Genomic DNA, 20,235 nt, shown 5'->3' on the forward strand with positions numbered 1-20,235 from the left:
CAAGATTATGAGTCCCAGTGACTATGGTTTAATTATGACTCATTCAGACAAGCCAAGACATACTACTAGACAAAAAGTAAACTGCTGACTTAGAGATGTGATACTACAAACACAATAAACTCCACCAGGAAACAGGGTTTCCCAATTCAGCATCAAAAGGCACAGGCCTGGTCACTTTAAGGACAGACCTGCCTCTTCACCCCACATTTTGTACTGCCCAAAAAAAAAAAAAAAAAAAGTTAAAACAGTTTAGGGTCCAATCTAAATCTCCACCTAAACAAGGCAAACCAGCCAAACTATGTAATATTGAGGATAATAAATAAAGGATAACAACACCTGCAAATCAGTCATTAAGCACTGATTCAGTTATCTCTCCTGGCCGCAAGCAACGGAGATCATGTTCAAGAACAAACAGATTTAAGACTACAGACAGGACTTCAACAGATAATATTTGTATCTGTCCAACTGGCTAATTCGGCACACTTCAATATTCTTCTTAGCCTCCAAAGGCACAAAACAGAAACAGAGTCTTCTATTCTAAACGTTGTTTAGAGAGGATCTGTCAATATATAACCAAATATCTGCTTACTGACGGGAAAAATCTCTGTTCAGCAGCCAAGGGACTTTCGAGAATGAAAGCTACATATGGCATCTCCCCTCCATGGCCTCCTAATTCCACATCGGTTTGTAGTTATTCTTGTACTACAAGAGTATCAGTTTCAGAATGTAAGCCTCATAAGCCCCCAGGAAAGCCATTCGAGTGGAACTGTTCCAGAGAAGCTCACTTTAGCTCCACAAAGAACCTAGGAGGCCCCCATCCATGACAAGAGAGAACAGTAATTGCTGTATTGGTTTACGCCTCTGACCTATAAAGAGCGAAGCCTGGAGCTGTCTATAATCTATAATCCAGTTTAACATTCTGCTAGAACAGTACAAAAATGTGACTTTCACTAAAGGCACTGGCATGAAGCTAAAACTGGGATTCTCGGTGACTAATCCTGTGTCGAATGTGTTCTCATTCCCAAAAAGGCAGGAAAATTCTCCCCGTTTAAAATGGTAAACAGGAAGGCCAGTGGTGAGACCACTACGCTTCTGATGGGCTATCCGACAGGCTGTCTTCACACCTCAGATAAAAACTCCCTATTCTTCTCCACAGCATTACTTACAACGAGCAAGCCATCGGCTACGTTATTTTGCCAGCTCTTTCTTAAAGTTTGCTACGGCTATCACTTGTAAAACTAACGCACTGTGTAAAAATATATAAAATCAACCGACGGCTTCTAAATTTTGGAGCTATAGCTTATCTGGTTTAAATGCTTTTTATACGAGGAAACTAGAGTTCAAATATGTTGAGTGATTTGAGCAAGGTCACACGGCCCGTGGTAGAGTCAGGACAACAACTAGGGTCTCCTGGTTCCCAGTCTCATGTTCTTCTTCACGACCACAGGAACTCAACAACAGAAAGCCCTACTATTCATCAGTGGTAAGTGCAGCAGGCACTTCTCCTATCCCTCTGTCTTTTAAAAGAAACAATCCCTCTCTGTTCTACACAATAGCCTATGTAGAAACAGAGCACATATGAGCTAAATCACTATTCAAAGGTCATTTTAATAAGCATGATGCAATACTGAGGCACAATGCCCGTGTTAAATAAGCAGCAAAATATGACCCAATAGAGGCTTTATTTAAGCCAAATTATGTATATATGTCCCCACTCCGTCGTTCAACTACGATGCCACTTGACGGCAGAAATGGTTTCTTCTGGATCTCTATATCCTATGAAGTACTATTCTTCAAAAAGTTTTGCTCAAACACTCCCTAAAACCAAACTGGGGCAGGAGGAGCACTTCCCTGAATATTGTTGAAGTTGGTACATAAAATTTTTCATTAAAACTTCAAATCATTACAGAGGTTGCACTTTCCCTTATAGATTAATATATGCCAATCTGAAAACTGAGATCTAAAAAATAAAACAATTATGTCACTAAATGCATCCAATGAAATTGGGGCACCTGGGTGGCTCAGTCAGTTGAGCATCCGACTCTCGATTTCAGCTCAGGCCATGATCTCATGGTTGTGAGATTGAGCCCCGCGTCAGGCTCTGCGCTAGGGTATGATAGAGTCTGCTTGAGATTCTTCTGTCTGCCTCTCTCCCTATCCTCCCCTGCCCCTCCCCTGCTCACACCCATTCTCTCTGTCAAAAAAAACTTTTTTTAATAAAAAAAATAAATGCATCCAATGAAATCTGAACACCTGTGCAATCTGATACCCACTATCCTCCATTTTAAAACTGTAAGAACAGCGTCTTCCTTTCTTATGTGAAACGTTATATTACTTTTTTTCTCCTTGAATTATGTTTCTATTTTTCTTCCACAATATTTTTAACATAATTTCTTTTATCATACTTAGGAATCCTCTAACAAAAATACGCAAATTAATTATTTTTTATTTACTTAACGTATTTCCTTTAGATTGACATTCTGTCAGTGTTATTAGTAGTATACAACTGATGAAAACAATGCAACTATGCTACAAATTCTGGTAAGGAGACGTAAACATATAAAAAGTAACTCCCCTTTTTGGAGTCGCAGGTCTGAACAAGACATAGGAAAGAAGGCCTACACCTTGATGGAAGGAAGCTTCGCGCTTCATGCCAGTGTTCTCACGATCCCTTTGTGGGAACCCTGGAGGATTTTATACCTCGGAGAAACATACAATGCTGAGATTCAAGATGAAAGAAAACTAGGGCTTTTTCTCTTGTCAACTGGAAGAAGGGCCACAACTAAAGGGAGGGTAGGAAAGAAGGAAGATGATGTGAGTGTTGACTTCAGACAGATCAGTTTCAGGAAAGAGCATAAGTGTATGTTAAGAACCAGAAAACTGATTCTCTTAAAACTATCCAGCCTTGATACCTCTTGACATGCGCTGCAGTTTGAAGACCAGGGCTCTAAAGCACACTGCTGGGTTCATTTATTAGAACTCAGTAAATGTTTGTTGCATCAAAATAGTTTAAGAAATAGACCAAGGGAACAGAATAGAGACTCCAGAACTGGACCCACAAAAGTATGGCAAACTAATCTTTGACAAAGCAGGGAAGAATATCCAGTGGGAAAAAAACAGTCTCTTTAACAAATGGTGCTGGGAGAACTGGACAGCAACATGCAGAAGAATGAAACTAGACCACTTTCTTACACCATTCACAAACATAAACTCAAAATGGATAAAGGACCTGAATGTGAGACAGGAAACCATCAAAACCCTAGAGGAGAAAGCAGGAAAAAACCTCTCTGACCTCAGCCGCAGCAATTTCTTACTTGACACATCTCCAAAGGCAAGGGAATGAAAAGCAAAAATGAACTACTGGGACCACATGAAGATAAAAAGCTTCTGCACTACAAAGGAAACAATCAACAAAACTAAAAGGCAACCAACAGAATGGGAAAAGATATTTGCAAATGACATATCAGACAAAGGGCTAGTATCCAAAATCTATAAAAAACTCACCAAACTCCACACCCGAAAAACAAATAATCCAGTAAGAAATGGGCAGAAAACATGAATAGACACTTCTGTAAAGAAGACATCCAGATGGCCAACAGGCACATGAAAAGATGCTCAACGTCGCTCCTCATCAGGGAAATACAAATCAAAACCACACTGAGATACCACCTCATGCCAGTCAGAGTGGCTAAAATGAACAAATCAGGAGACTATAGATGCTGGAGAGGATGTGGAGAAACGGGAACCCTCTTGCACTGTTGGTGGGAATGCAAACTGGAGCAGCCGCTCTGGAAAACAGCTCAAAAAATTGAAAATAGACCTACCCTATGACCCAGCAATAGCACTGCTAGGAATTTACCCAAGGGATACATGAGTGCTGATGCATAGGGGCACTTGTACCCCGACGTTTACAGCAGCACTCTCAACAATAGCCAAATGATGGAAAGAGCCTTAATGTCCACCAATTGATGAATGGGTAAAGAAATTGCGGTTTATATACACAATGGAATACTACTTGGCAATGAGAAAGAATGAAATCTGGCCTTTTGTAGCAACGTGGATGGAACTGGAGAGTGTGATGCTAAGTGAAATAAGTCATACAGAGAAAGACAGATACCATATGTTTTCACTCTTATGTGGACCCTGAGAAACTTAACAGAAGACCATGGGGGAGGGGGAGGGGGAAAAAAAAAAAGTTAGAAAGGGAGAGAGCCAAAGCATAAGAGACTCTTAAAAACTGAGAATAAACTGAGGGCGGATGGGGAGGGGGAGGGAGGGAGGGAGGGTGGGTGATGGGCATTGAGGAGGGCACCTGTTGGGAGGAGCACTGGGTGTTGTATGGAAACCAATTTGACAATAAATTTCATATTAAAAAATTAAAAAAAATAGTTTAAGAAAAAATAGGGAGTGGGAGAAAAAAAATGAAAAAATGTCAGTCACTAAGAACATCTATGTTGTACTGATTTTCTTTTTTTTTTCTTTTTTCTTTTTTTTAAGTCAAATGATTAAGTTGGCCCAGAGGATTAGGTGAGATGATGAATGCAAGACACTGACAACAATGCCTGGCAGATAGTAAGACTCAGTGGATGTTACCTACCATTAGACAAATTGTGTTACTTTCTCCCCATCTGTCATACCTTTATTTAAGTAAGATTAAAGTCTTATTCAGATATGGCAGTATGATTTATTTCTAAAACGCACATATAGCTCAGTCTGCCAAAGAATAATGTTCAGGACAGCTACCGTCTTATCTTGGTACCCATTTCTATAAATATATCATGACTTTTAGACCATAGACATACAGATTAATTTGAGAAAAAAACCAAAAGGTTTTTTATGCAAACATGGCAAAAATAAGTATGGCAATGGTGAAAAACATATTTGACACCTAGATGAAAAACCAGATTGAATTTACCTTTTAAAAATTAACAAAAATAGGGGCACCTGAGTGGCTCAGTCAGTTAAGGTCCGACTTCGGCTCGGGTCATGATCTCGCGGTTTGTGACTTCGAGTCCCATGTCAGGCTCTGTGCTGACAGCTCGGAGCCCGGAGCCTGCTTTGGATTCTGTGTCTCCTTCTCTCTCTGCCCCTCCCCCACTTGTGCTCTGTCTCTCTAGATCAACAATAAAGAAATGTAAAAAAATTAAAAATAACATAAAAATTTAAAAACTAAAAAAATAAAAACTAACAAAAATACCTCTAATTCCACAGGTTAAAAAAGCCTATTGAAATTTTCCTTTTAATTCATTAATGAGACAAGACTTCTCTCTCCCAGTATCTATGAAAAAAGATCCGGGAGGTTCACATCCAAGACGGAATGGCAAGAACTTCAGCCAATCGTATTTAACAGGTCAGAACCTGCTTTGTTTAAAATACTTCTTGAGTTCTCTGTGTGTTAACAAATTTGCATGGAATTGAAGAGAAGTTTATTCCATCCTTATCTGATCTGCTTCTACCTTTACTCTGCCCACTAGGGTTATAGGGCACTGAGCAGTTACCAGTCCTAAGTCTAGCAGAGTTATGCCCTTTCCCCGAAAATCTCTTGCCTCACTTGGAGCTCAAAACATAGGAAACCTCAAATACACGTTCTACCACACCAGGCAAACAGGTACCACTCCAAACCACAACTCGATACTGGCAACTGGAGAATAAACGTTTTTGAAATGTAATTCACGTACTATAAAATTTACCCTTTGAAAACGTACAATTGAATGGTTCTTAGTATATTCAGAAGACCGCGCAATCGCCACCACTGTCTAATTACAGAATATTTTCATCACCCCAGAAAGAAATGCTACACCCATTAGCAGTCACCCTCCTCCCTCCCCTCCCCTCTCAATTCCCCTGTAGCCCCTGGCAACCACGAATCCACTTTCTGTCCCTACGGTGTGTGTGCCGGTGTGCCGATTCCACACATTTCACCTAAATGGAATCATACAACGTGTGGCCCTCTGTGTCTGGCTTCTTTCGTTTAGCATGCTGTTTTCAAGGTTCATCCGCATTGCTGCATGATCAGTACTTTACTCCTTTTAATGGCTGAAATATATTCCACTGTACAGAAATACCACATCTTGTTTATCTGTTCATCAGCTGATGGGCAATGAGGTTGTTTCCACTTTTTGACTGTTACGAATGATGCCGCTATGAACATTTGTATACATGTTTCTGTGTGAACGTATGTTTTTGATTTCTTGGGCATATACCTAGGAGTAGAATAGCTGGGTCATATGGTGACTCTGTGTTTGACTTCGTGAGGAACAGCCAAACTGTTTTTCCAAAGTGGCCACTTTATATTCTGACCAGCAGCGTATGAGAGTTCCAGTTTGGAAACTGGATATATTTTCCAAAATAGCTTCTTTACAAACCTTCTGCCTTCCTTTAAAAAATGAGCATATGAGGAAAATAAACTTCTTTATTTCACATTCCAATGTGTGTTTCAACAACTAGCCTGTTTTATAAAAACATGATCTCTAGGAAGAACATGAGCATTAAAAGAGAATACAAATGGCATGGTTATAAAATACTGAAACTTAACCAACACACTAGAATGTTCACATCTCGTAAGTGAATACTACGATTATATACCCATTCTACTTTTGGAAATGTCTCTTTTGAAATTACTTCCAAGGCCAGTTCATAAAGGCAGATAAAATCGGTCTTCTGATACCATATGGCCATACCCTTTTCCTTTTAAGGATCAGACACCATACCAATCAGCTTGATCACCCACCTAATTTGTTTTACAGACCTGAGTCCAAATGATTCCTGACCACTTCCACAAATCCAATCCAGCCTTAAAAAAAAAAAGGAACGAACAAACATGGTTTTTTTTTTCCCTTACCACTGAAAATATTACTCAAAATGGAATTTTAAAATGTTTCTTATAGTACAATTACACAAGATATCATCACTGGGGTAAGCTGAGGGAAAGGAACACAGAACACCATGTACTGTTCCACAATTTCCCGTGAGTCTGTAATTATTTAAAAATAAAAAGTTTTTAAAATACAGATCTGAAAAGAGAGGCAAGATTTCAAAAGGAACATGGAAGGGAATGGAACACAATGGAAACTACTCCAAACGGGATAAGAGAAGAAAACGCAATTCGTATTACAGGAATCACCACTAGCCCAGAGAAACCACAAAGTGCATTCTAGGGCACAGTGGAAGAGAAGGTAGAAAACATAACAGGAGTCAGACCATAGAGCATCCTGGATGTCAAACTACAGTTTGGAACTTACCGGGTATACAACGAGGGACTCTTGGAGGATTTTTCATAATGCATGAGAAAAATAAAAGTAGGAATTTTGCCAGATTAATATGGCAGCAGTGGAGAGGACAGACTGGAGGGAAGAGCCCAAAGGCAGAAAGATCAGTTACCGTTACAAAAGCCCAGGCATGGCAAGGTGCTAGGGGTTGGCAGTGGAACCAGACCATATGGAGCTTAATGACTTGATGCTCTGGACTTGTCCATAAAGATTCATCTGTGGGGGCACCTGGGCGGCTCAGTCGGTTAAACGTCTGACTTCAGCTCAGGTCATGATCTCACAGTTTGGGAGTTCAAGCCCCACACTGGGCTCTCTGCTGTCAGGGCAGAGCCCACTTCAGATCCTCTGTCTCCCTCTCTCTCCGCCCCTCAGATGCTCTCACAAGCACTCTTTCTCGAAATAATGAACATTTAAAAAAAAAAAAGAAGAAGAAGACCTGGGGCACGTGGGTGGCTCAGTCGGTTAAGCATCCGACTTCAGCTCAGGTCATGATCTCGCGGTTCACGAGTTCGAGCCCCATGTCAGGCTCTGTGCTGACAGCATGGAGCCTGCTTTGGATTCTGTGTCTCCTTCTCTCTCTGCCCCTTCCTCACTCACACTCTGTCTGTCTGTCTGTCTGTCTCTCTCTCTCTCTCAAAAATAAGTAAACATTTAAGAAAAAATTTAATAAAAGATTCCATATCTGGCATTCATTGAGATCATGCTTACAATAAAAAAATCTTTCTCTGAATCACTAAAAGGGAAAAGTTTTAACATTTCATTCTTCAGCAGGTTTATAAGAATAAAGTTAAAAAGGCAGAAACAGCTCTACCCATAACCAAAAACACAAAACAAAACAAAACAAAACAAAACAAATCAGGTCTGATAGCAAGTGGACTTTCTAACCTTGGACTGTGTCCCTTTAAGCAAATGACATTAGGGGCCCTCTTCTACTTGGGGAGAAACTTCCTCCAATGACAGCACGCTATCAGCTGCATTCTGCCCACTTTCAGTGGGAAGCTTCGCTGTAATAGTAAATTTCTGGTTGAAGAGCCCAGTGAGGTCCTATACTAACAGTTTTGTGTCTCTAATGCCATAGTTTCAGAGAGCAATCACTTCCAGAGATGTGAGGTACTGACTGCTGAAATCCAGGAGGATCCAGGGTTTTATTATCGGCTGAGCAAACAGCACAACTGATTGAGTGTTTACTGAGGGCCCGCTGCGGACTGGATACTGATGACCCAGATGATTGCAACAGTCCCGCCTTCAAAGAAGCAACAGTCTACTGGGAAACATACATAAAAAAGTCAATGTAATACAGAGCAGTTAATGCCATTACAGAGGCATGGAAGCGACGCTTTGGTGATGATGATAATAATAACAACAGCCAGTATTTATGAAGTACTTAGTATGTACAGGCCCTATTCAGAGCATTTTTCCTATATTAATTCACTATCCTCACAACAAGACTAATATTATCCATTTTTTACAGATTGGAAAACTGAAGCACAGATAGGTGAACAACTGCATCTCAGTTCTCTGCAGCCACATTATTAACCAAGCCAGTCTGGCTCCTGTAACTCAGGGATCAAACTACCCACCTCACTATACTGCTTCCTGATGAAGGACTAATTACTGTTGCCTGGAAGGGCAGTTCAGACAAGAGAGAGCAGAAGGCAGTAGATGGCATCTTTGAGACCCACCACTGAAGGGCAACCAAGCATCCAGCAGACGGACAAGGCGTTTGGGGGAGAGGGTTGTTTATTTGCAGAAAGTGGCTGGGGAGACAGCACTCTGAGCACCAAGAACGAAGGAGGAGCCATAACAGGAGGGGCCAGGCATAAGATTCTAGAGTATATGGTGCAAAGAACAGTCAGAAGCATAATCTTCTCCTGGAGGACGCCTGGGGTCCAGGATCAAGTGATGAGGCCAGGAAAGACTGAGGTGTTATGGGCCTTGCAGGCTTTCTATCTCAGGTAAGAGGGGCCTGTCTCAGGCCTTTACCACTGAGTGGTGTGAGCAGATGTGCGTTCGATAAAGATAAATCTGGATGAGAGGTGGAAGGTGGCCCAGAGGCCAGGAGACCAATTAGGAGGTTACACAATAACTCTGTCAAGAAACGATAAGGAGTGGATGAATGTGAGCAGATGCCTCTGAAGTGGACTCAACAGTACTTGGTGACTAACTGCCTGTGGAGGATCAAGAAGAGAAGGCAAAGCGGAGGCTCTCGTTCTGAGCGAAAGGAAGACTGAATTTTAAGAGGAAGAACAATAACATGGATAATAATAGTAATAATGGCTCTAGTATTTCTTTTTGGTTTGTTTTTCAAGTAAACTCCAGCCCCGAAGTGGGGCTCGAACTCGTGACCCCAAGATCAACAGTCTCCTGCTCTACCAAGTTAGCCAGCCAGGTGAATCTCCCTAACACTTCTTAAGCTATTATCATGTACCAGCGCTGTGCTAAACATTTGTACAAGAACGAGCTCATTCAATGTGAATAAGGTACGTTCTTTCAAAAATGGAGAAACTGAGACTGGAAGAAAATAAGTGATTTATTTGAGGCCACGGTCACTAAGTACTGAAGCCAGACAAAGATTTGCACTCAGAGTTTAAAGCATCTGGAGAAGTATCCACTGGTGGACCTCTAGCAGGCCACCGAATGTGTGGACTTGAGGAAAGGGGGAGGGCTAGAGGTAGAGTTACAATGGCAACACGACTACACTACTGTCATTACTCCTATTGCTATTATTTATTAAGCCCTTGCTGTAAATGAGACACTGTTGGATGTTTTACATACATGGTTTCATCTAATCCACATAATCCTAAAGTGGGTCCCACTACTCTTGTTCTTACAGAAAAAGAAACCAAGAAATGAAATAAACCGTTCAGGTTGCTCAGACAGAAGATAATGAACTCACACGCAAATGCAGGTCTTTGTGATTCACAAGAGGGCAGAGAAGTGGGGCAGAAGCCAGGTAGGGAGGGTGTGCCAAGGACTGAATTCAGAATACAATCCCTTACAAACCAGGCAGAGGAGCAGAGTAGGAAAGGGGTTTAAGAAGTAATAGTTTGCCAGGGGCGCCTGGGTTAGGTAAGTGTTCAACTCTCCACTCTGGCTCGGGTCACGATCTCACAGTTCGTGAGTTCGAGGCCCGCGCCCAGCTCTGTGCCGACAGTGGGGAGCCTCCTTGTGATTGTCTCCCTCTCCGCCCCCTCCCCACCCCCAGCTCATGCCCGCGAATAAAAACACTTTTTTTTTTTTAAGAGCAGTACACCAGTGAAGAAAAAGCAAACACAGAAAATATTCCTGTTTCAAAAACAAATAGGAAATCTTTAAGGGAATAGGGTAGTTAGTGTCAAATGAGACACAGAACTTAGAAGTCGAGTTTAAGTTAGGTTATAGAATTAGCAACAAGGCACTGAAAACCCTTCCCAGAGCAGTTAAGGGAAAGCTCTGGGTCGGCCCTAAGCTTGCAGTAGGCACAGAAGAAAAAGAGATGACGTAGAAGCTTAGTGGTAAAAGAGAGGTTCTGATAATAAAAGTAATAATGCCTCTAATATTTCTTAAGCTATTATTACATAGCAGCGCTATGCTAAATACTTTTACAAGAACGATCTCATTTAATGGTAATAAGATCAGTCAACTTTTTCTCTAGGCCTGTGGGTCACACACTGTCCCCTATTTTCTTTTTTCTTTTTTCTTTTTTTTAACTACGCTTTAAAAACATAATAAGCGTGTTAGCTGAGTTACACAGAAAACGGGCCGCAGGACAGGCTTGAGCAGCTGGCAGTAGTTTCCTGACTCCTTCTCAGAGGGTGGTGGTTAGCAGCAAAGACTCTGCAGTCAGACTGACCGCATCATTATCCAGCCCTCACTCTCCGGGTGACCTTGGGCAAGTCCCTTAGCTTCTCTGTGTCTCAGTGTCCTTACCTGTAAAATGGGGATAACCACAGGAGCTATGTTTGAGGGTGTCACCAGGAGAAGTAAATCCAAATCAAGTACTCCGTTGCTAAGAAAAGTCTTATTGATGTGAAGGACTTGCCAGAGGATGGGCAGACAGGAGAGAGCCAAAAGAGAAGGGGGATATCAAATGGAAAAGGACTAATTAATTTTGTTCAAGTCCCACAGAAGAAGCGGAGGGACAGGATCAGGACACTACAGGTGAGCGCACAGAGAACAGGCTCCGTATCCTAACCGCAGCTGAAAGGATAAACTGGTTCAGGGAACAGCCTGCCAACTGTCACGTGCGCACGTCTTCGGATCCCTTCTCCTTTTCTAAAACTTGGCTGTGCATATAATATCCACCCGAGCAAGGATGAAGCTATGAATGCAAGTGTTCCCCTGCAGCAGTGCTGATAAAAGGAAAAAATGAAGTAACAGTCCGTCGGTGGCCAAAAGGTGCACATCTGCATACCTGTGACCTGTCGGATGTGGTCATTGGGAAGAAAGAGATAAATATGCTGATGTAGAAAGGTTTCTCTAGTTTCCTAAATTTTCTTCTTTTATTTTCAGATCATTGGAGAGTCGCCTGCAAGCATAAAAAGGAATACAGAGAGATCCCACGTACCCTTGCCCTGGTTGCCCTCAATGGTGACTGCTTGCAAAACTACGGTTCAATACTGCAAGTTAATTTTTAATATAAAAACAAACATAGACTAATGTGCATATTACACGCACTCCCTTTTGTGTATTTTAAGTGACCATACAGTTTGTGCACGTTCAAGAAAAGATTATCATTTCACCACCTCTGGAAAGTGAGAAAGGTGCGAGAGGGAAAAAAGGCAGCACACTTTATGGACATTTACAATCGTTCTTAATTGCAAAGTGCAAATATTACTTTCAGGACACAGGAAGTAAACAGGTGGCGGGATTCAATTTTGAAATAAGTGGGAGCACCTATTCTCTCGATCCAGGGGGTTTGGTGCGTGGAAGGAGAAGGGACGAAAACTGAAGACGCTCGCACCAAAGCCTCTATTTACTCAAGTCAGCAGAAAGGGGGATTCGTTCTGTCACAGACTACTCACTGCTGGGCTCTGTTCTAGGCACTGGAAAATCAAAATTTAACCAGACAGGGGCAGTCTCTGAACTCAGGAACTGAGAGGCCACTGAGAAAGGTGGACATTAACCAAAATGACACAATCATAATAATCGTTACAGTACAGCACAGTTTAGAACAAGGGCTCCGAGGCCTGACTGCCTGTGTGCAAATCCCAGCTCCACTGCCAAACAGTCACGTGACTTTGGACAAGTGACGTAACGCTCTGCACTTCAGTTTCCTCACCTATAAAATGGGGACAATTATAGGTCCTATTTATTTACCCATCTAACCCATAGGGTTGCTATGAAGACTTAAAAAAAAAAAGTCTGTATATATAAAGTGCCTAAAACAGTTCCCGGCACACAATAAACATCATGTGTTTGCTATTATCATTGTGGTTAGTCTCATCACTATTATTATTTCAGGGGGAGTCTATGCCTATCTTCAGGCAAATGGAAGGTCAGGAAAAGCTTCCTTGAGGAAGCGACATATAAATGAATTTCCAAAGATGAATAGGAGTGAAACAGCACAAGAGAAAAACTCTCTGGCACAGGGGAAAACATACACAAAGACCCTATGCTAAGAAGGAGTCTGGCACGTGAAGAATTTGACAAAAGGCCAATGAAGCTGGGAGCTGGGGCTCAGAGAGGAGAGAGGAGAGAGGAGAGAGGAGAGAGGAGAGAGGAGAGAGGAGAGAGGAGAGAGGAGAGAGGAGAGAGGAGAGAGGAGAGAGGAGAGAGGAGAGAGGAGAGAGGAGAGAGGAGAGAGGAGAGAGGAGAGAGGAGAGAGGAGAGAGGAGAGAGGAGAGAGGAGAGAGGAGAGAGGAGAGAGGAGAGAGGAGAGAGGAGAGAGGAGAGAGGTGAGAGGCTGGACAACCAGAAAGGGCATGTTAAACTTAGGAATTTTATCTTTATCTGAATAACAGAAGGTATTATAAAAGAAATTTGTTGGTTTTTCTTTTCTTCTCTTTTCTTTTTTCTTTTAAGATCACTTTACTGGACTATGGAGTCGTCTGTGATAGAGGGAGGTAAACATGAGCTTACCAAAAATGGGTAAAGATTTAGAAAGAACAGTCATTCTGGTGAAAGAGAAAAGAAATCAACTACAGACAAGAAGACTACTAAAGGGAATCACAAACACAGATGAGGGTAGAAGTCATGAATTAGCAATAGAACAAATAAACACGATTCAATCATTTCTTCAGGCCCTAAAGCAGGAACCCAGAAAACGGGCAGTATTGTTAATCCACAGCTGGAGATGTGCGTGGCAGATGGGAGAGAAGAACAAAGGTGCAGGACTGAGGATACTTCTGACTCACTGAAAGTGACCAACTGTGTCCACGTGAACAAAAGGGATGCCAGGAAGAATGTCACGAATTTGGAGACCGGCAGGATTTAAGGGGCTGGAGGCCTCAGTGAAATCAGAGAATCGAGTTTAGCAAACGGCAGAACTAAAAAGACAGGAAATTGTGTCCAGAGAGCAAAATTTCCAAATACGTGATTTCAGAGGTGGAAGTCTGACCTGCTGCAGGAATAGATTGCTACAGACAAGCAGAGGAACAGATAGCCACAAACATCAAGCCAGAACGAGATTAGAATGTTGGACAAGCAATCAACATAAACATTAAAGAGACAAGAGATCATGGAAGGAGTAAAAGTAAACTACTTACAAAGATTAGGAATTAAATATCCAGTTACGTTTTTAAATACAATGCCATAAGGAATGTATTTTTAAGTATCCACAATAAAACAGGGATGCCTTGCTAATAACAAAGCTTCATCTATTCATTTAGCCAGAAAATTTTCAAAGATTCCCCGAAAACCATTCCCGAAAAAAAGCTCTCAGAAAGACAAAAAGGGAAGGAAACTTTCTCAACTTGATGACTATGTGTCACAACTCAAGGGCAAGCATCATCAATAATGGTAAAAACTAAAGACATACACAATCCAAAACCTGGGAGAAAATCTTTACGAAACATCCATCTGACTTAAGGACAGGTATCCACAATACACTAAGAACTCTTAGAATGCAACAACAAAAAAACAAACAACGGAAGGCAATTAAAAAATGGGCAAAAGATCTGAACCTCACCAAAGAAGATACACACAAATAGCAAATGAGCATATGAAAAGATGCCCACCTCTTCTGTCACTGGGGGACTGCAAATTAAAAAAATGAAATACGGGTATATCCCTATTAGCACGGCAAAAATCCAAAACAATGAAAACACCGAACGCTGGCAAGGACGTACGGCAACAGGAACTCTCATTCATCGCTGGTGAGAATGCAAAACCGTACAACCACTTTGGAAAACCACTTTGGTGGTTTCTTACACAACTAAGCATCTACTCTTACCATATGATCCAATAATCACGCTCTTTATATTTACCCGAATGAGTTGAAAACCCAGGTCTACAGGAAAGCCCACACGTGAATGTTCAGAGTAGCTTTATTTACATTTGCCAAAACTTGGAAGCAACCAAGACGTCCTCCAGTAGGTAAATGGATAAACTAGGGTACATCCAGATAATAGGATAATATCCAGTGATAAGAAGGACAGAACTACCAAGTCTGCATTTTTTTGACATCTTCTTTTTTTCAGTTTTTATTGAAGTTCCAGTCAACATACAGTGTAATATTCATTTCAGGCGTACACCATAGTGATCCAACAATCGCAGACGAGACCCAGGACGCATCATGACAGCACACTCCTTAATCCCCACCACTATTTCACCCATCCCGCCCACCCACCTCCCTTCCAGTAACCAGCAATCTGTTCTCTATAGTTAAAAGTCTGTTTCTTGCTTTGCCACCCTCCCTCTTTCTTCTTCCCCTTTGTTTGTTTGTTTTGCTTCTTAAATTCCACATGAGTAAAATCGTATGGTAGTTGTCTTTCTCTGATTTATTTCACTTAGCATCATACTCTCTAGCTCCATCCATGTCATTGCAAATGGTAAGATGTCATTCTTTTTTTATGCCCGAGTAATATTCCATTGTGTGTGTGTGTGTGTGTGTGTGTGTGTGTGTGTGTGACCATCTGTGCACGTGTGTGTGCCACATCTTCTTTATCCATTTATCAGTCAATGGACACTTGGGCTGTTTGCATAATTTGACTATTGTAGATAATGCTGCAATAAACATCAGGGTGCATGTATCCCTTTGAATTGATATTCTTCGGTAAACACCTAGTAGCACAATTGCTTAAATATGCATTTTAATAAGATCCCTCAGGTAACTTCTATGCATATAAAATTGAGAAGCACTATATTAGGTGGTATTATTATCATCATAACTATTCTTCAACGTTGTCACTAAAAAAAGAGCATAAACATTGGGAGAGTTCAAATTATTATTCGCTGATGATTATGGCTAGTCTACCTTTAAGAAGAGAGGGAGAATCAACTGTAAAAGGAAATTTTGAAACATTCTCTAAAGTGACAGTAATTAAAACGTGCAGTACACATACACGGATAAGTACTCTTTATCAAGAATATATGTTGAGAGGTGCCTGGTTAGCTCAGTCAGTGGAGCATGTGACTCTTGATCTCAGGGATGTGAGTTCCAGCCCCATGTCTGGTATAGCGATTACTTGCAAATAAAATCTTTTTAAATAAATTAAATAAATAAGAAAGGGTATATGTTAACAAGAGAATTTCAAATAAGTATATAAGTAACAAATTATTAGGACAACTGGCTACCAATATTTTTTTTGAAAATCCAGATCCTTATCTCACATTATACTGAAAATATATTCCAAGTGGATTAAAAACCTAAATATTAAAAATAAATTTACAAAGCACTAAGAGAAAATATGGGATATATTTTTTAAGCTTATTTATTTTGAGAGAGACAGAGAGAGAGTGCAAGTGGGGGAGGAGCAGAGAGAGGGGGACAGAGGGCCTAAGGCAGGCTCTACGCTGGGAGCAGACAGCCCGATACGGGGCTCAAACTCACAAACCATGAGATCATGACCTGAGCTGAAAGCAGACTCTTAACTGACTGAGCCACCCAGGAGCCCCTAGAGTATTTTTAATGTTCAAATAGGATACCATAAAACTCCTAAGTATACCTCTCCTGAGGATACTATAAAACCCAGAAGTCATACTGAAACTACAGTTTAAAAACAAAACAAAACCTTTTAGTGCTCACCTCGGCAGCACATATACCAAAACTGAAACAATTCGGAGGATGAGCACGGCCCCTGCATGGGGGTGACACACAAATTCATGAAGCAATCTGCATTTTTTATAAAGACAGGTAATAATAAATAAATCTTTTAAATAACAAGAAAAAGCACAAAAGTTAAAAGTTAAGACAAATGCTATGAAAGAAAATACTGAGCAAAGCATTAATAACCTTATAGGACTTTTTTCTTTTTCTTTTTGTGTTTTGAGAGAGAGTGAGTGGTGAGGGGCAGAGGGAGAGAGAGGGAGAGAAAATCTTCAGCAGGCTCCAAGCTCAGCAAGAGCCCTACTCAGAGCTCGATCCCATGACCCTGGAATCGTGATCTGAGCCGAAATCGAGCGCTGGATGCTCAAACAACTGAGCCACCCACGTGCTCCACCTTATGACTTTTCAAAGGTCTGAGGCATGAAGAAGAAAATAAATAATAATCTTTCAAAAAAAACTAAGAGAGGGGCGTCTGTGGGGCTCGATCCGTTAACCATCTGTCTGACTCTTGATTTTGGCTCAGGCCATGATCTCACGATTCACGGGATCGAGCCCCACATCGACAACGCAGAGCCTGCTTGGGATTGCCTCTCTCCCATGCTCTCTTACCCTCCCCAGCCCCTCAAAAAATAAACATTAAAAAGAAAAAGCTAACAGAAAACTGGAGGTGGGGAAATAAAATAGATTTTATAGACTCATATGTAAAAAGACTAAATTACAAAAGCTGCAATAGCACAAAATAAAATAAATCCCTAAAGGGGTGCCTGTGGCTCAGTCTGTTGAGTGCCCACTCTCGATTTCGGCTCAGGTCATGATCCCAGGGTTGTGGGATCGAGCTTCATGTTGGGCTCTGGGCTGAGTGTGGAACCTGCCTGGGACTCTCTCTTTCCCTCTGCCCCTCTCTTGTGCACTCTCTCTCATTCACTCAATCAATCGATCAGTCAGTCAATCAATATGCTTTAAAAATAAATAAAATAAACCCCTAAAATCTACCTATAAATATGTGCATGTGCACAGCCAAAGATACAAAACATATGCTAAACTGATCCTAGTGCTTATCTCTAGAGTGTAAAATCAGGAATGGAAAAAGCACTTTGCTTTTTTCTTTATAAATTGCTATAAACTGCACTCCAAACAAAGAACCTGCTCTTTTTTAAACTTACCTTCGTTCAATTATGAAAGGAAAAAGTAGTGAGTGATAGTCTTAGCTTAAAAGGCCAATATTTTCATAGGAATCACAAGCTTCCTGGTTTTCTCAATAAGTACTTAACTCCCTAAGCTTGTAACATTTGGAAAATATATTTTTGTTATCAAACGTTTCCTAAGAATCCTTGAAGTAAAACTATGCCAACTTCTCCTCCCCAAATGGACCACAATGTTCAATTTCCAGTGGCCCTCTGTTCAAAGCTACGTCCAACCTAATTTCAAAAGCAAAGTGTCTAAACCGGGCAAGAAATTTAGCAACGTAACACAGAATATCGAAATGGAAACCACATGTCCAAAATACGCCTAATAGTAACAGACAGCAACTGTTTAAGGGTAACTGCAAGTAACTCCATATTCGCTTCAGTTTCAATTCTGAATCATTTCTCGGTCACCAAACTAGGAAAAAAAAAAAAAAAATTGAGCCATTTGTCATCTCTGACTAAACACAGGCTTCAGCCCTCAAATCACTAAGGGTAGAGAAGTAAATGCCCTTGAGAAGACGGCCAGTGGAAGGGTTTTTCCAGAAAAAGTGGTTCACGTACACAGCAGGAAAATCTTGTACTGTAGGGACTCGGTTACCACCTTAATTCCCTCAACCAATTTGAAACTACTGGAAGTAAATGACTAAGAAGTAAAACATATGAGAAAAGATGAAAAAAACATTCCTACATATCGAAAGCACATGAAGTGGTTCAAGTTTGCTTTTTAGTTGCCTTTGTTAAAGTTAGAATATTAAATTATTTCACTCCGGATGAATCAGAAACTAGCTTCACTGGTTTCTTACAACGTATTTAAAATTTTCAGCTGCTATAATGAACCACGACTCAGAGGGTTTGGGGGGGTTTTTGTTTGTTTTTACTACTTATACTTAACAAAATGTATTATATGTGGGTCTCCCCAGTACTATTCTTCACATCACTGGACATGAATTTATTAAAGTCATAGAGTAAAACTGCCCGTCCTTGGAACAGAACACACTCTCCTTTCCCTAAAACTGTCACTCAAACACGTTTAAGCTAAAACCATCAGTAGCCGTATCTCAGAAGATCTGAATGTAACTACAATGAAACCATAAGCGAGTGAGGGTGGCATTCCCCCACAAAGGCAAGAAGAGATTCATTATCTCCCACCACACAGGTAGCAGGCAAGGTCTCTCAGTTTCTAGAGCACCCCACTACTCAGGGCAGCATCACTGCTCAATCGAAATTCAGCTGTCCAGATACTTGCAACCAAAACAAACTGCGGCATCTAGTTTCTTTTTTTCAAAAGGTAAACGATCCCTCTGGCCTGATTTACTAATAAAGATGTGAGTAAAGAGAAATGACCAGGAGGCACCTGGGGGGCTCAATCAGTTAAGCGTCTGACTCTTGGTTTCGGCTCAGGTCGTGATCTCACGGTTTGTGAGTTCGAGCCCCACATTTGGGCTCTGTGCTGACAGCACGGAGCCTGCTTGGAATTCTCGGTCTCTCTCTGCCCCATTTTCTCTCCCTCTCTCTCTCTCTCTCTTCCTCTCTCAAAATAAATAAAGTTAAAAAAAAAAAAAAAAGCAAGCAAGAAAGAAATATTCAGGAGGACAGCATACCCAGATCTTAAATTCTTAAGGTTCTTAAGATTCCTCACCTTTTAAGAGAAAGGCCTTGTCAGTAATGTTAGAAATTGCACACTCAGTGTCTTGTATTCAGTCAAAACAAAAACAAAAACAAAAACACCTCTTCAGGTGCACTGATAACTTTGCCAGTGAGCATGGTAACACGAAGGTCCAGGAAAAGTGTGCGATAAGAGTGCAGCGTTAAGGATTCACGGAAAGAGGGGCGCCTGGGTGGCTCAGTCGGTTGAGCTTCCGACGTTGGCTCAGGTCCTGGTCTCCTGGCTACTGAGTTTGCGTCCTGCGTCAGGCTCTGTGCTGACAGCTCGGAGCCTGAAGCCTGCTTTGGATTCTCTCTCCCTCTCTCTCTGCCCCTCCCCTGCTCATACTCTGTCTCAAACATAAATAAACGTTAAAAAAAATTTTTTTTAATTCACAGAGAAACAGGTCAAGAGAAAGACTCAAAACTAAGGTCAAAGTCCTTTATTATTTTTAATGTTGAAATCACCTCTGCACTGAGACGCAACCTTCCTCTTGTAATTTGTCAGTAACTACCAAAAACATTTTTTAAACAGCTCCGAGGGCTTGTTTTATCCAATTTATAACACACTTCATTATCATCCGAGAGAGACCAAAAATCATAGACCCCAATGCCTTTGTAATTATCTCTTGAAGTATTTTAAATGGAAACAGCATACTATTTATTGTGTCCTGATCTTAACTTCTTTTTCTTCACTCTTGAAGAAATTTAGCTACAAGGTATTTTACCCTCAGTAGTAGTTCAGTATTTAACAATAGCTTACATTTCTTTTTACTGATAAACACTGCCACAAATTAGGATTAACAATATGATTGAGGAAGTTCTCACAATGAACTTTATGATCATTAGCTACAACCCACATCTTCTACCAACAATAGCCCCTTCAGAAAAAAAGGTCACCTTAAAATAGAACTTAAGTTCTTTCCACAGAAAAGGATGGGTAATTAGT

General features: G+C 41.0%; 1 protein-coding gene and 1 non-coding gene across 4 annotated transcripts in view; one reads left to right on the forward strand and one right to left on the reverse strand.

Annotated features, from left to right (window-relative positions):
- The window catches only part of SIK3 (SIK family kinase 3), a 238,153-nt gene that overhangs the window by 189,311 nt on the left and 28,607 nt on the right, over positions 1-20,235 (reverse strand). The window lies entirely within an intron of this gene.
- LOC122231566 lies at positions 16,427-16,531 on the forward strand. Its single transcript, XR_006208832.1, has one exon. It is a non-coding gene; the product is annotated as a U6 spliceosomal RNA (small nuclear RNA).

The sequence above is a fragment of the Panthera tigris genome, chromosome D1, assembly GCF_018350195.1.
Source record: "Panthera tigris isolate Pti1 chromosome D1, P.tigris_Pti1_mat1.1, whole genome shotgun sequence".
In the NCBI taxonomy this organism is placed as follows: domain Eukaryota; kingdom Metazoa; phylum Chordata; class Mammalia; order Carnivora; family Felidae; genus Panthera; species Panthera tigris.